We start from the raw sequence: 6,096 nt of genomic DNA, 5'->3' as shown, positions 1-6,096 counted from the left end.
GCTGGGAAATTCCAGCCGGCAGCCGAGGGGTTAATGGGAGGAGAGCAGAAGAAAGCCTGAAAGAAAGTTTTCTGTCTGTTAAAGTTACAGGCGCTGGGAAAGGAGCAGGCAAGGCCCGGGGCAGGCGGGCGCAGGGCTGGGGCGCTGAGGGGGGCGGGAGGCTGCTGCCCACGTCCACGGCCACGGCACACCAGGGGCGAGTAAAAATTCGACCTTTTCTATTCTTATTAACATGATAACAGTGAGCAGCGGAGATCAGGGCCCCTTTACGCCGGGCGCTGCCCAGATCCCAGCAAGACCAGGGCCCCGTTGGGCCGGGTGCTGCCCAGACCCAGGTGTCCTGACTGCAGCCCAGCCCCCAACCGCCAGATGATGCTGCCTTGGCCCGTGGCTGGCACAGAGGTAATACTGAAACAGGAAGGGGCAATTCGGAGCCGGCTCCTCACTCGTTTACGGCAGCTTTACCCCAGGCTATCCCCACTGCCTTCCCTGCAGCTATTCCTGATTTACACCAGCTGTGCCCGGCATGCTTCCCTTTACACCCACTGCCGTGGGGACTTTCTGTCAGTTTATTTTTGCCCCACCAAGTTCCTGGTTTTGTCCTGTCTTAGAGCAGGGCTGGCTGTTTCCTCTGCGTCTCCCTGTGCTGGGACTGGGGTGTCAGAGAGAAGCAAGGCTCGGTCATGTCAATGGAAGACAAACACCACAAACAGCCCTGATCTCGGTCGGGGTCTGGGCAGTGCCCGGCGCGACAGGGCCCTGATCTCGGTCGGGGTCTGGGCAGCGCCTGGCATGACGGGGCCCTGATCTTGGTTGGGGTCTGGGCAGCGCCTGGCGCGACGGGGCCCTGATCTCGGTCGGGGTCTGGGCAGCGCCTGGCATGACGGGGCCCTGATCTCGGTTGGGGTCTGGGCAGTGCCTGGCGCGACAGGGCCCTGATCTCGGTTGGGGTCTGGGCAGCGCCCGGCGCGACAGGGCCCTGATCTCGGTTGGGGTCTGGGCAGTGCCTGGCAGAAGAGGGCCCTGATCTTGGTCGGGGTCTGGGCAGCGCCTGGCATGACGGGGCCCTGATCTCAGTCGGGGTCTGGGCAGCGCCTGGCAGAAGAGGGCCCTGATCTCGGTCGGGGTCTGGGCAGCGCCTGGCACGACGGGGGCCCTGATGTCAGTCAAGGCTTTTGAATTTGAATTTTGAATTCAACGGTAATTTGAATAATAATACATCCACAGGCCCAGTCCTGACAAGCTACCCTGCAATAAACAAACCAGCACACAACAGGGTTCCCCATGAGTAAAAGAGCTCTAGGGAAAGACAATACATCTGATAAAGGCCAGGGGATCTTATCTGGTGTTTGTGTGAGGGTCCCACCTACAGCGGGAGCTGAGATGAGACCCTGGGCGGCTGCAGCTGCACAGACCCTGAGTGAGAGACAGTCCCGGCCCCCACCAGCTCAGTCTCCATAGACACAAGGAGGAATCTTATCCCTATTTTACAAATGTGGAAACTGAGGCACAGAGAGAGGACAAGACTTGCCTGAGGTCACTGGAAGAGTGGGGATAGAGTCCAGGAGTCCTGGCTCTAGCCCTCCGCCCTAACTACTATACCTGGCTCCCAGCCCCCTCCTGCAGCTGGGGCTGGAACCCAGGTGTCCTGGCTCCTCGGTGGGTGACTCCCAGCCCAGGACTCCTCCCCAGTAAAGCCGGGGGTGTATTTGCCCAGATTAAGTGCCCAATAAAAGCTGCAATGGGGTGGGAGCCTATTACAAGCCTGGGGCTTTTTGGTTTAAACATTAACCCCCAGAAGAGCTGCCAGGTGGGACTGTGGTCCTGGGCGGCTGCTTCCAGCAGGAGGATCACCCCCCAGGCCAAGCTGGAGGAACAGTTGCCACTGGAAGGGAGAGGGGAGCCACCCCACTTCCACCCTTGGGGCATGTGGGTCTCCCTTGTGATCCTAGCTGGGACTGGGGAGGGGAGCTGGTCGGGGGTCCCTAAATGAATCAGGAGACTCCACCCTTTTTGGCCCTAGATCTGAGAGCTGGGTCAGTGGCACTGTCCCCATTTTATAAATGGGGAAACCGAGGCATGGAGATGGGAAGGACCCCATGGTGACCCAGAAATAGACCCTGGAATCCTGCCTTCCAACCCCCCTGCTCTAACCACTAGACCCCACTCCCCTCTCAGATCCAGGGAGAGAACCCAGGAGTCCTGGCCCCCAGCCCCTCCTGCTCTAACCACTAGCCCCTGCTCTCTGCCGCAGGTCACGAGGGTGTCCCAGATCCGTCCGCTCTGTCTGTCCGCAGGGGTTAAAGCGGCAGCGATGAGTGGACGGCTCCGGAGGGCCGCACTCGCCAGGCTCAGGTTTCCATGCCATGGAGCGCCAGGCTGGGAGCTTTGTGCCCAGGGGTCTGTTGGGCGGATGCGTCATGCCTCAGGCTGGGGCAGAGAAGCCACCGGCCAGGCAGTCTGAGCCATCCACCCCCACCCCCTGCCGTGCCCCATGCCAGCTGGGATCATTGGGCTCTGGGGTGCCTGGCGCCGAGGGCAGCCAGGGGTTGAGGGGGCTATATCCCATGTGGCTCCAGTACATAGACACCTGAGACGGCCCCCCCAGCGTTGCCGGTGCCAGCCCTGGGCTCCCCCCCAGCTCTGCCGGTGCCCCTCACTCCCAACCTGCAGCCCCTGCTAGCCCAGCCCTGGGCTCCCTGTCCCAGATCGGTGGTGCCCCTCGCTCCCAACCCACAGTCCCCAGGGTCAGTCTCTTTCATGTCTCTAATCTCTTAGCCCGGGAAGGCTGGCACAGCTCCAAGGGGTGCTCAGCTGGACCCCTAAGGCAGCCTGACATTGCACCCCACCCCCTGGGGCAGGACACAAAGCAGGGGCTCCTCCAGCAAACCCCAGAATGTGGCCTTGTGGGCACTGACCCCGCTGAGTGGCTGGGCTGAGAGGATCCAGGTGCCGGACTCGCCTCCCAAAGGGAGTCAATATAGACAGGAGGAGGGGGTGGGAAGGAGGAGCATCCCCCCCCCCCCCGGCCTGCTCCTGCCCACCCCCAGCTGGAGATCAGGGTGTGAAAACGGTTAATGCAGGGGCTGCCAATTTGGGGACTTTGGGGACCTGCCAGGAGTGGGGTGTTCTCCCCATCAGGGGACCAAACTTGGCTGCCTCATAGAGGTGTGGGCTGGATCCTGACCTCTGCTCCCCCTGGGCTCAATCCGGAGTCACCCCTGACTGCAATGGGGGCAGGGCCGGATCCTGATCTCAGCTCCCCTGGGGTCAATCCGGAGTCACCCCTGACTGCAGTGGGTGGGGCCGGATCCTGATCTCAGCTCCCCGGGGTCAATCCGGAGTGACGCTAACTGGAGTACCGAACCCTGGCCCCGCAATCTGCTGTGCACATCCCAGCTGACCTGCAGCCCTGCCCAGTCCCGGCCTGGCCGCCTTGGCGGAGCTCTGGGAGTTATTTTATGGCTGTTTCTTTGGCCGATTCAAACCCTGGATCTCAAAGAGCCCAGCCCAAGGCTGCTCCCTCCCCAGGCTGCTGGAGGAGAAGCTGGACCGCTGCGTAGCAAAGACTCAGTCTGGTGGGGTGGGGGTCTGACCATCCATGGGGACAGGCTGTGGGGTACCAAGGGCTGTGGGGGGGGGGGTGGGGGGGGTCTCGTTCCTGATCCTGCCTGCAGGCTCGGGGGCTCTGTGGAGAGCTCCTCAGTTTCCAGCCAGCCCAGCCTAGGGTGGGGGGAGCTGTGCTCACTGCCCTAGGGAGCAGCCTGCTTCGTCTCTCCCTGTTTTGGGGTCCATGTGTGCTGGGAAAGGAGCCTCATGCTGCTGTCTGCCAGCAGGAGCATTTCCTGTGGGTCTGGGCTGTCCCCCGGTGTGCTGGGCACGTAACACCGGTTATCCCAGCACTATCCACTGTGGGGTGTCATGTCTCTCCCTGGGGATGGGCCACCAGACTCTGGGTAGGTGGACCACTGGACTGCTGCATTGTAGGGATGCGCATGAGCCCTGCCAGCACAGATAACGCCCCCACCCCCCGCTGGCGCCCCCTGGTGTCTGCCCCACACACCTGCCTCCTCCCCTGATTGTTCCATCATCCCTTCCTTATCTACTGAAAGCCTTGCTAATCACATCGCTCAGCTGCCCTGGGAAAAGGGGGCTTCACAAAGCAAAGGATACCCACTCCCAGCCCCTCGAGGCTAAAGGAATTTAATATTGTGGCGGGGGGCTGGGAGCCAGGACTCCTGAGTTCTATCCCCAGCTCTGGGAGGGGAGTGGGGTCTAGTGGTTAGAGCCGGGGGGCTGGGAACCAGGATGCCTGGGTTCCATTCCCAGCGGAAGCAGCACTGAAGTGCCTTGGTATAAATGAGGATGGAGCGCTGGCTGGGCGGCACCTGGAGGCACCTGCGGGCAATTCCCTCCCCGTCACTGATCTCCACCTGGCGGGTAAAGGTAAACTAGTGATTGAAGGGAAAGTCCAGATCCCCGGCAGTGTAAAGGGGGTCACACCCCTGGAGTCAGCGGGGCCAGATCCCCGGCAGGTGTAAATCAGCACAGTCGCACTGGTGTCCATGCAGCTCCTTGGCTTTCCTCCAGTGGCTGATCTGGCCCTAAGGCTCCCTGTGGTCTGGCCCCGTTTGCTGACTGTCATAAATAAATATTCAGGTCAGAGCAGCGCAGAGCTGAGCAGATGATGAGGCCAGTTTGGGGATGTGAAACTCCCCCGGTGAGCTGTAACCGCCCCCTCCCACAGCCGGGACTGGCGGGGTGGGGGTTACCTCAGTGCACTGGGGAACCAGAGCTAATGCTGGTGTAAACAGATCGCAGGGGATCTCCGCTGGAGCCAGAGCCCATTCACACCCGCTGGAGATCTGGCCCCACTGACTCCACGCACCTAGGGCTGGTTGACCCCGGCCAGGGTTTGGCCTTTTCCCTTCCGTGGGGCTGGGCCAGCTGAGCCAGACAGGGACAAGCCCCTCACCGCCTTCCCGCTGCCTGGGGGCTCTGCACAGCTGATGACATCGGCACCAGATGTTTTTCGGGAAAGCAGCTGCATCAAACCCTTCACCCCCGGGCAGCTCCTCACGCAGACGCCCATCCCAGCTGGGCTCGTGTGCGGTGCTGCAGGCCTGGGCCCGGGCAGGGCAGGGTTCCCCCTGGAGCCAGCACGCGCCCAGTGGGGGATCACGGCTGCAGCAGCCGCGCCCGGCTGATTACCCCCAGTCCTGACTCTTTCCTGCTTTGACCCGGTTCCAACCAGCTCTGGATCACGGGGGAGTTCATGGCTTTGGATCGATAGCGCCCACCATTTACAAGTGCCCTGGGTGGTAGCGTGGCCTACTGACCAGGGCCCTAGACAAGGACTCAAAACGCCTAGGTTCTGTTCTCAGCCCAGCACTGACCTTGGGCAAGTTCCTTCCCTGATCTGTGCCTCAGTTTCCCTTCCCACGCTTTGACCGTTTAGACTGGAAGCTTTTCAGCGCAGGGACTCTCTCCCACTCTGTGTGCAGCGCCCGGCACAATGGGGTCCTGATCTTGGTCAGGGTCTGGGCAGCACGTGGCACAACAGGGCCCTGATCTTGGTCAGGGTCTGGGCAGCGCCTGGCACAACAGGGCCCTGGCCTCGGTTGGGGTCTGGGCAGCACCTGGTGCGATGGGGCCCTGATCTCAGTTGGGGGTTGGGCAGTGCCTGGCATGACAGGGGGCCCGATCTCAGTCGAGGTCTGTGCAGCACCTGGCAGAAGAAGGCCGTGATCTCAGTTGGGGTCTGGGCAGTGCCCAGCCCGATGCGTCCCCAATTCCAGCTGGAGCCTATCGTTGCGACCATTATAATGAAGCTGGTTTAGATGAACACAGCTGAACCGATTTCAGTGGTGGCTGGGCTGATAGATGCCAGTTGGGGATCTGAAAGTGACCCATCAGAGCGAGCGTGTGGCAATGAGCAGAGATTTCTCCCATTTCAGGGTGTAATGAGTTTGCAGGGTCTCGACTCAGTTCTTAGTGGGATGGCCCTCTTCATTGCAAAACCCCTCTTGCTGGCAGCCTCTGAATGGGGTGGGGAGACCAAGCTCCCAGCTGCCCCCTATGTGGCGGGGGTGTGAG

The sequence above is a fragment of the Lepidochelys kempii genome, chromosome 23, assembly GCF_965140265.1.
Source record: "Lepidochelys kempii isolate rLepKem1 chromosome 23, rLepKem1.hap2, whole genome shotgun sequence".
Classification (NCBI taxonomy): domain Eukaryota; kingdom Metazoa; phylum Chordata; order Testudines; family Cheloniidae; genus Lepidochelys; species Lepidochelys kempii.
The sequence above is the reverse complement of the archived record's forward strand: the minus strand, read 5'-3'. Positions refer to the sequence as shown.